This window comes from Oncorhynchus mykiss, chromosome 15, assembly GCF_013265735.2.
Source record: "Oncorhynchus mykiss isolate Arlee chromosome 15, USDA_OmykA_1.1, whole genome shotgun sequence".
Lineage (NCBI taxonomy): Eukaryota > Metazoa > Chordata > Actinopteri > Salmoniformes > Salmonidae > Oncorhynchus > Oncorhynchus mykiss.
Genome location: NC_048579.1, coordinates 61,237,896 through 61,248,945, shown reverse-complemented (window position 1 = coordinate 61,248,945; position 11,050 = coordinate 61,237,896). Strand labels below are relative to the sequence as shown.

General features: G+C 41.2%; 1 protein-coding gene across 2 annotated transcripts in view; it reads left to right on the top strand.

Moving 5' to 3' along the window:
• Window positions 1-11,050, top strand: part of LOC110490507 (GAS2-like protein 3) — a 31,788-nt gene continuing 20,738 nt past the window's right edge. Inside the window, exon 1 of one of the 2 annotated variants that reach the window (XM_036944889.1) lies at window positions 1-70. The gene's annotated coding sequence lies outside the window, so the exon portion shown is untranslated. Of the gene's footprint in view, window positions 86-11,050 lie in introns of both variants that reach the window. The other variant, XM_036944888.1, reaches the window with a different exon arrangement.

Genomic DNA, 11,050 nt, shown 5'->3' with positions numbered 1-11,050 from the left:
TTGATCATTAATGACAGTGAACTCAAACTTTAGGAAATTTTCAAGGAAATCTCGACGAGAGACGGAACAGGTCATTTATATGCTGGTGAGTTAACGCGAGACATAATTGTTTCCGTGGCGTGGACGAATCTGTCCTTTCCTTTATACAGCTCACGAGAAAGCAACAAGTGCCCCGTGGCTGATCACTCTCCGGAGTGGAGTTAACTTATTTCATGTAGTTTCTAAGTTCTTACATCTTATTATAGTCTGCACAATAGACTAGATTTGGTCTCATGGTTTGTAATGAAATGCGTGTAATTTGGTAGCCTGCTTAGATGACTGAACTTGTTTTAGATTTAATGTGCAATTTGGCCGACATCTCTGAAAATCCGTGGGAAAGCGTTTTAAACACAAATTTCGAAATGGGCCATGTATTAACCTGCATAATGAGCATCATCATCATGTCACACAGGTTATAGACGCCCTACTAATGACCGTGTGTTTGAAAATGTTGCCTTGGATACAAACTGCAAGGAACATACATGATTGGCCTTGGACAAACATCCACCTTGCCAGAAGATACTGACACTACCGTTACGCTTGTTAACACTGAGCTACACTGAGATCGGAACACAATCATGGTTACATTAATTAAGTATAGTGGTCAAACGTTCATCCTGCTGCACAGACCCTACGGACGCTCTAGTCTAGAGTGCCTGGTTAAATTGCGTTTACAGGCATTTTAAACTCTGTCCATGGTTAAAGTAGTATGATCATATATTAAAGTGTTGAATTACTTGGGCATTGAATTATGTTATATTATTCAAATTTACCCATGGTGGACATAGTGTGTTACTACATTATAAGACTAATGTTTTCACCACATGAATTGCAGGAAATACCCATCCTTTTTTACCTCAGATTGGTGATGTTGGTATTAAAGTTTATAGTCATCTGTTTATGATGACTTAACTGCGCACACAGTTTATAGGCCTTCAGATTGGCGCAGCGATCTAAGCCACTGCATCTCAGTGCTAGAGGTGTCACAACAGACCCTGGTACGATTCCAGGCTGTATCACAACTGGCCGTGATTGGGTGTCCCTTAGGGTGGTGGACAATTGGCACAGCGTCGACCGTGTTAGGGTTTGGCTGGGGTAAGCCATCATTGTAAATAAGAATTTGTTCTTAACTGACTTGCCTAGTTAAATAAAGGTTAAACAAAAAAATATATAAAAACAAATCTAGAAGTCACAAAATCTATTACTCAAAACAGATGATTATCTTTGGTGTTAGTACCGGTGTTTGTCATAAACGGCAGTCTGTAGTTGGACTTAGAACGTATCTGTCATTTTCAGGCCATGGTGGCTTGAAAATAAATTGCGCGCTCATCCCATAAAAGTCTCTGGCCTCAAATTAATGGATTTGAGGGTTAAGCTATCACATCTATCACTATTTAGAAACTGATGTGAGGTAGTGATTCATTGACATTATCCTGTAAAAAAACGAGGTCAAATCATGGTCAGTGAACTTCAGGTTGGAAAGGCGGAGCGCTATAAAGATGCCTGAGTTTCCGAGTTGGATGACCATTCAAAAACTATTTTCCCCAGTTGGATCAAATTTTTTTCTCAGAATTCCCAGTTGTCTTGAACGCTCGGAAGTTGTAGATTTCCGAGTCCCCAGTTGTTTCGAATACGGCATTAGTCTCAGCGGAGGGAGAGAATAGCAGAGGTGTCCACCTCTCACAGTCCCTGCTCTCGCCTTCCTCCATTGAGACTGATCAGAGAGCGTGGACAGGCTTGATGGCAAAACTCTAGTTGCATAATGGGTGAGCCATTGATTTGATTATCAACTAGGAATGCCTTGAAGTTCACGATCCACTTGTTGGTGACCCCTGTTTTTTATGAATATAAGTGGTACTTTTGACATAATCCTACTTTATTAGGTAAAAACTACCGAATGAGCCAAAACCGTGCTATGATTTATTGTTTTTCATGATATTAGTGAAATCATGAAAATGTGTTTGTCCTGGCTACATTCATGACCCTGAAGAAGGCACAGTGATGCCGATACGTTGTTAGTTCACCCAATATATTACTAGGCGCTTGTATATAGTGTGTGTGACTCTCTTTTATTAATGTTTATGTCCTGGCTACATTGACACAGTTAAGCCGGCGTGAGATATGGGTCTGAAAATGTACCTCACTGCAGGAATGGGATATGCCACTGTATCCAAATTTGACCTTTACCCACACTGCTCCATAGATAAGGTTAAAATACTACTTGTGTTCCTCTAAAACTTCCCATTTCGTACTCATGCTAGCTACCAGTAGCCACAGCAGCCATTATGAAATGGCACAAGATGTTGAACAACAAAGGATCTGATTGGCTGAAACTGCCATTTTAAAATGGCTGCTGTGTCTACTGGTAGTTAGCATGAGGACGAAAGGGGCAGTTTTCAGCTGTATTTTTATCTGCTCGATGTATCATTGTGTTCGTCAGCGTGCTTCAGTTTGATGTATCATTGTGTTCGTCAGCATGCTTCAGTTCGGCTAACCAAACGAGTGTGCTCGCTTACTTCCTTAAAAGACCTTCTCTTTAAAAACAAGAAACAAGTAGCAATAGTACTTTGTCAATTTTGAGACACCGTAACACAGTATACACTTCCTCAAAATAAATAATTTATCTAAGTCAAGAAATCAGTCATTCATTTTGATGATTTTGCTGAAGATTTTACATCTAATTAAGATGTTTGAAGTATTTTTCAATGGGAAAAAATTACATGAAAATGAGTCTCTCATTGAATGACAAAAAAAAACACTTTATTGAAGAATCCCTACTGATAACCAATCGCAGACGAAGGGACGTAGACTTCGGCTCTGACCTTTGGCTTGCCTCCAGAAAAAATGTGTGCCCGAACTGCTGAAAAAAAACTCACGGAAGTCCAAAAAGTGATAAAACCCCCACAAAATGTCATCATTATATATGTACAAACTCTACCGAACTGTTTCAGCTGGGAAGCATGTGGACGCCTTTAGGAAGTAGAGACACTTGTGAGCCCTATTGACAAGAATGGTGTTGGTCCAATGTGCACGCCGAGGAACTTAACTTGTGACCCTCTACTGCAGTCCTATTGATGTGGATCGGGGCATGTTCCCTCCTTTGCTTCCTGAAGTCCACAATCAACTCCTTTGTTTTGCTCACATTGAGGGAGAGGTTATCATGACGCCACAATGCCAGTTCACTTACCTCCTCCCTATTGGCTGACTCGTTGTTGTTGGTTATCAGCCCTATAACCGTGGTATCGTCAGCAAACTTGATGACGTTGGTGTTGTGCAACCATGCAGTTGTGGGTGAAGAGGGAGTACAGCAGAGGACTGAGTACACTCCCCTGGGGGGCCCCTGTGTGAAGAGTCAGGGGGTGATGTTGCCAATCCTCACAGCCTGTGGTCTACTCGGCAGGAAGTCCAGGATCCAGTTGCAGAGGGTGGATGGTTGCCAGAAGATACCTGGGTCTGTATCTTCTGGCAACCATCCACCCATCATGTCTGGAAAGGAGATGCCCTTGATTTTATTGCTTACTTTTAGCCTACATAATGTTAAGCAATACCAGAAAATATATGGCTCTGGCTATGTAGCCTACCGTTACAACTTGAGATGGATAGAACATGTTTGACTACAGTCTGATTTTTATGTCCATTTTAAATCTCCCTGTTCCTTGTTTCCTGCTAGAGGAATTCCATAATAGCAAGGTTGTGCAGGTGCTTCCCTTTGCTTAAGTGTGCTGCTACCTCTGAGGAAGACAATTTCACCAACAACAAATGGATCCTAAATACTATACCCATTTTAGAAACTCAAGTAGACCTGCTTATTATTTCTTTAACAGACCATTTCTGCATCTAAATTGAGCTGTAATGTGAAAACAAATCATTTTCATAGGCATATCTCATATGTAGGACTACCACACAAATAAAATAAAAATTCCCCTTTGTGCTGCTTTTGTCAGACAACCCTCTTGTGGTAGCTTGTGTGACAGAAATAATAACATTTAGGCATAGGGTCATACTTGAGCTCTGGACTGGAGCCAAATGAATGCATGCACGAGGAGGAGTGTGCCCCAAAACAGCCCTGATTCTGCCCCTCTACCCCCTAAACACCATCTGGCTGATCTCTGGCATTATAACTCACATTTTGGGGAAGTGGCATCTCCAGAAGGAGGCCAAACCAAATAAAATCCTGACTAATCCTGCTGACTAATGGGAAGACTGGGACCAGTGAGAGAGGGGAAGAGGAATGGTTATAGGAGAGGGAGAATGGACTGAGACTAAATAAAATCAATTATTGTTTTTGGTCATGAACACATGTTTAGCAGACGTTATGGTAGGTTCAGTGAAATGCTTATGTTTCTAGCTCCTACAGTACAATAATACCTAACAATACACACAAATCAATTAAGAAATATTAGCAGGTGCCATGTCAGAGTCTGGAATATATACACAGAGTATACTAAATATTCATATAGAGTTGCACCAACCCTTTTGCCCTCAGAAGATCCTCAATTCATCAGGGTATGGACTCTACAAGGTGTCAAACATTCCACAGGGATGCTGGCCCGTGTTGACTTCAATGCTTCCCACAGTTGTGTGAAGTTGGGTGGTGGACCATTCTTGATACACACGGGAGAATGTTGAGTGTGAAAAATCCAGCAGCGTTGCAGTTCTTGACACAAACCGGTGCACCTGGAACCTACTACCATACCCCGTTCATAGGCACTGAAATATTTTTGACTTGCCCATTCACCCTGCACTGAGTATCCAAAACATTAAAAACACCTGCTCTTTCCATGACAGACTGACCTGGTCAAAGCTATGACCCCTTATTGATATCACTTGTTAAATCCACTTCAATCAGTGTAATGAAGGGCTGGCGACAGGTTAAGTAAGGAATTTTTAAGCCTTGAGACAAGAGAGACATGAATTGTGCATGTGTGCTATTCAGAGGGTGAATAGGCAAGATAAAAAATGTCTTTGTCTTTGAACCGAGTATGGTATCAGGTACCAGGCGCACCGGTTTGTATCAAGAATAGCAACGCTGCTGGATTTTTCACGCTCAACAGTTCCTTGTGTGTATCAAGAATGGTCCACCACCCAAAAGACATCCAACCGACTTCACACAAGAGTGAGAAGCATTGGCGTCAACAAGGGCCAGCATCCCCATGGGATGTTTTCAACACCTTGTCGAGTTCATGCCCTGACAAATTGAGAATGTTCTGAAGGCAAAGGCGGATGTGGGGGGGGGGCGCAACTCCATATTAGGACGGCACTACTAATTAGAGGTCGACCGACTATGATTTTTCATCGCCTATACCGATTTATTGGAGGACCAAAAAAAGCCAATACTGATTAATAGGCCAATTTATTTATTTGTAATAATGACAATTACAACAATACTGAAAACTTTTATTTTCACTTAATATAAGACATCAATAAAAATCTATTTAGCCTCAAATAAATAATGAAACATGTTAAATTTGGTTTAAATAATGCAAAAACAGTGTTGGAGAAGAAAGTAAAAGTGCAATATATGCCATGTAAAAAAGCTAACGTTTAAGTTCCTTGCTCAGAACATGAGAACATATGAAAGCTGGTGGTTCCTTTTAACATGAGTCTTCAATATTCCCAGGTAAGAAGTTTTAGGTTGTAGTTATTATACGAATTATAGGACTATTTCTCTCTATACCATTTGTATTTCATATACCTTTGACTATTGGATGTTCTTATAGGCACTTTAGTATTGCCAGTGTAACTGTATAGCTTCCGTCCCTCTCCTCGAACCAGGAACACATCAAAAACAGCCACCCTCGAAGCATCGTTATCCATTGCTCCACAAATGCCGCGGCCCTACTTTAAGGTCTCAGAGTGAGTGCCGTCACCTATTGATTCGCTATTAGCGTGCATCCCACTCACTAGCTAGCCTTTTCACATCGGTTACACCAGCCTAATCTCGGGAGTTGATAGGCTTGAAACGGCTCAATGCTTGAAGCACAACGAAGAGCTGCTGGCAAAACGCACGAAAGTGCTGTTTTAATGAATGCTTACGAGCCTGCTGCTGCCTACCACCGCTCAGTCAGACTGCTCTATAAAATATAAAATCATAGACTTAGTTATAACATAATAACACACAGAAATACGAGCCTTAGGTCATTAATATGGTCGAATCCGGAAGCCATCAATTCGAAAACAAAATGTTTATTCTTTCAGTGAAATACGAAACTGTTCCGTATTTTATCTAACGGGTGGCATCCCTAAGTCTAAATATTGCTGTTACATTGTACAACCTTCAATTTTATGTCATAATTATGTAAAATTCTGGCAATTAATTACGGTCTTTGTTAGGAATAAATGGTCTTCATACAGTTTGCAACGAGCCAGGCGGCCCAAACTACAGGCACTGCTTCGATTATATGCAACGCAGGACACGCTAGATAAACTAGTAATATCATCAACCATGTGTAGTTAACTAGTGATTATGTTAAGGTTGATTGTTTTTTATAAGATAAGTTTAATTTTAGCTAGCAACTTACCGTGGCTTCTTGCTACACTCGCTTAACAGCTACACTCGCGTAACAGGTAGGTGGTAAGGCAGGTGGTAAGAGCGTTGGACAAGTAACCGGAAGGTTACAAGATCGAATCTCCGAGCTGACAAGGTACAAATCTGTCGTTCTGCCCCTGAACAAGGCAGTTAACCAAATCAAATCAAATCACATTTATTTATATAGCCCTTCGTACATCAGCTGATATCTCAAAGTGCTGTACAGAAACCCAGCCTAAAACCCCAAACAGCAGGCAATGCAGGTGTAGAAGCACTGTTCCTAGGTCGTCATTGAAAATAAGAATGTGTTCTTAACTGACTTGCCTCATTAAATAAAGGTTAAAAAAATATATAATAATAAATCGGCCACAATCTGTGTTTAAAAACGCTGATTACCGCTTGTTATGAAAACTTGAAATCGACCCTAATTAATCGGCCATTCCGATTAATCGGTCGACCTCTACTACTAATGTTTGGTATACTCTGTGTGTGTGTGTGTGTGTGGACAGTATATGAATAGAAAAGGTGTGTACAGCAGTAGTTATATAGGATGAGCCTTATCTAGAATAGAGTATATACATACAGTGGGGAGAACAAGTATTTGATACACTGACGATTTTGCATGTTTTCCTACTTACAAAGCATGTAGAGGTCTGTAATTTTTATCATAGGTGCACTTCAACTGTGAGAGACGGAATCTAAAACGCAAATCCAGAAAATCACATTGTATGATTTCTAAATAATTAATTTGCATTTTATTGAATGACATAAGTATTTGATCACCTACCAATCAGTAAGAATTCCAGCTCTCACAGACCTGTTAGTTTTTCTTTAAGAAGCCCTCCTGTTCTCCACTCATTACCTGTATTAACTACACCTGTTTGAACTCGTTACCTGTCCACACACTCAATCAAACAGACTCAAACCTCTCCACAACGGCCAAGACCAGAGAGCTGTGTAAGGAAATCAGGGTTAAATTGTAGACCTGCACAAGGCTGGGATGGGCTACAGGACAATAGGCAAGCAGCTTAGTGAGAAGGCAACAACTGTTGGCGCAATTATTAGAAAATGGAAGAAGTTCAAGATGACGGTCAATCACCCTCGGTCTGGGGATCCATGCAAGATCTCACCTCGTGGGGCATCAATGATCATGAGGAAGGTGAGGGATCAGCCCAGAACTACACAGCAGGACCTGGTCAATGACCTGAAGAGAGCTGAGACCACTGTCTCAAAGAAAACCATTAACGCACTCCGCCGTCATGGATTAAAATCCTGCAGCGCACGCAAGGTCCCCCTGCTCAAGCCAGCGCATGTCCAGCCCCATCTGAAGTTTGCCAATGACCATCTGGATGATCCAGAGGAGGAATGGGAGAAGGTCATGTGGTCTGATGAGACAAAAATAGAGCTTTTTGGTCTAAACTCCACTCGCCGTGTTTGGAGGAAGAAGGAGGAGGAGTACAACCCCAAGAACACCATCCCAACCGTGAAGCATGGAGGTGAAGACATAATTCCTTGGGGATGCTTTTCTGCAAAGGGGATAGGACGACTGCACCGTTTTGAGGGGAGGATGGATGGGGCCATGTACAGTGGGGCAAAAAATTATTTAGTCAGCCTCCAATTGTGCAAGTTCCCCCACTTAAAAAGATGAGGCCTGTAATTTTCATCATAGGTACACTTCAACTGACAGACTAAATGAGAAATTTTTTTCCAGAAAATCACATTGTAGGATTCTTAATGAATTTATTTGCAATTTATGGTGGAAAATAAGTATTTGGTCAATAACAAAAGTTTATCTCAATGCAGGTCTAACATTTTGTTTCTGGTGTCCTTTGACAGCTCTTTGGTCTTGGCCGTAGTGGAGTTTGGAGTGTGACTGTTTGAGGTTGTGGACAGGTGTCTTTTATACTGATAACAAGTTCAAACAGGTGACATTAATACAGGTAACGAGTGGAGGACAGAGGAGCCTCTTAAAGAAGAAGGTACAGGTCTGTGAGAGCCAGAAATCTTGCTTGTTTGTAGGTGACCAAATACTTATTTTTCCACCATAATTTGCAAATAAATTCATTGTAGGATTTTTTTGTGATTTTTCTGGATTTTCTTTCCTCATTTTGTCTGTCATAGTTGAAGTGTACCTATGATGAAAATTACAGGCCTCTCTCCTCTTTTTACGTGGGAGAACTTGCACAATTGGTGGCTGACTAAATACTTTTTTGCCCCACTGTATCACAAGATCTTGGCCAACAACCTCCTTCCCCCAGTAAGAGCATTGAAGATGAGTCGTGGCTGGGTCTTCCAGTCTTCCGTAAGAAGCATCTCAAGGTCCTGGAGTGGCCTTGCCAGTCTCCAGACCTGAACCCAATAGAAAATCTTTGGAGGGAGCTGAAAGTCCGTATTGCCCAGCGACAGCCCCGAAACCTGAAGGATCTGGAGAAGGTCTGTATGGAGGAGTGGGCCAAAATCCCTGCTGCATTGTGTGCAAACCTGGTCAAGAACTACAGGAAACGTATGATCTCTGTAATTGCAAACAAAGGTTTCTGTACCAAATATTAAGTTCTGCTTTTCTGATGTATCAAGTACTTATGTCATTCAATAAAATGCAAATTAATTACTTAAAAATCATACAATGTGATTTTCTGGATTTTTGTTTTAGATTCCGTCTCACAGTTGAAGTGTGCCTATGATAAAAATTACCGACCTCTGCATGCTTTGTTAGTAGGAAAACCTGCAAAATCGGCAGTGTATCAAATACTTGTTCTCCCCACTGTATGAAGCAGATAAAGTTATGTAAACATTTATTAAAGTGACCAGTGTTCAATAACTATGTACAGTTGAAGTCGGAAGTTTACATACACTTAGGTTGGAGTCATTAAAACTTGTTTTTCAACCACTCCAAAAATGTCTTGTTAACAAACTATAGCTTTGGCAAGTTGGTTAGGACATCGACTTTGTAAATGACACAAGTCATTTTTTCCAACCATTGTTTACAGACGTATTATTTCGCTTACAATTCACTGTATCACAATTCCAGTGGGTAAGAAGTTTACATACACTAAGTTGACTGCCTTTAAACCGCTTGGACAATTCCAGAAAAGGGTGTCATGGCTTTAGAAGCTTCTGATAGGCGAATTGACATAATTTGAGTCAATTGGAGGTGTACCTGTGGATGTATTTCACGGACTACCTTCAAACTCAGTGCCTCTTTGCTTGACATCATGGGAAAAAACAAATAAATAAGCCAAGGCCTCCGGAAAAAAAGTTGTAGACCTCCACAAGCCTGGTTCATCCTTGGGCGCAATTTCCAAACGCCTGACGCTACCACATTCATCTGTACAAACAATAGTATGCAAGTATAAACACCATGGGACCCCGCAGTCGTCATACTGCTCAGGAAGGAGATGCGTTCTGTCTCCTAGAGGTAAACGTACTTAGGTGCGAAATGTGCAAATCAATCCCAGAACAACAGCAAAGGACCTTGTGAAGATGCTGGAGGAAACAGTCACAAAAGTATCTATATCCACAGTAAAAACGAGTCCTATATCGACATAACCTGAAAGGCCGCTCAGCAAGGAAGAAGCCATTGCTCCAAAACCGCCATAAAGCCAAATTACGGTTTGCAACTGCACATGGGGACAAAGATCATACTTTTTGGAGAAATGTCCTCTGGTCTGATGAAACAAAAATATAACTGCTTGCCCATAATGACCATCGTTATGTTTGGATGAAAAAGGGGGAGGCTTGCAAGCCGAAGAACACCATCCCAACTGTGAAGCACGGGCGTGGTAGCATCATGTTGTGGGGGTGCTTTGCTACAGGAGGAACTGGTGCATTTCACAAAATAGATGGCATCCTGAGGGAGGAATATGATGTGGATATATTGAAGCAAAATCTCAAGATATCAGTCTGGAAGTTAAAGCTTGGTCACAAATGGGTCTTCCAAATGGACAATGACCCCAAGCACACTTCCAAATTTGTGGCAAAATGGCCATCATAAAGCCCCGACTTCAATCCTGTAGAAAAGCGTGTGCGAGCAAGGAGGCCTACAAACCTGACTGTTACACCAGCTCTGTCAGGAGGAATGGGCCAAAATTCACCCAACTTATTGTGGGAAGCTTGTGGAAGGCTACCTGAAGCGTTTGACCCAAGTTAAACCATTTAAAGGCAATGCTACCAAATACTAATTGAGTGAATGTAAACTTCTGACCCACTGGGAATGTGGTGAAAGAAATAAAATCTGAAATAAATAATTCTCTACTGTTATTCTGACATTTCACATTCTTAAAATAAAGTGGTGATCCTAACTGACCTAAGACAGGACATTTTTACTAAGATTAAATGTAAGGAATTGTGAAAAACTGAGTTTTTAAATATATTTGGTTAGGGGGAAGGAATCTTCCGACTTCAACTGTACATAGGGCAGCCATCTAGTAAAGTGACTAAGGTTCAGGGCAGGGTACTGGGCGGAGGCCGGCTATTGATGGCTAT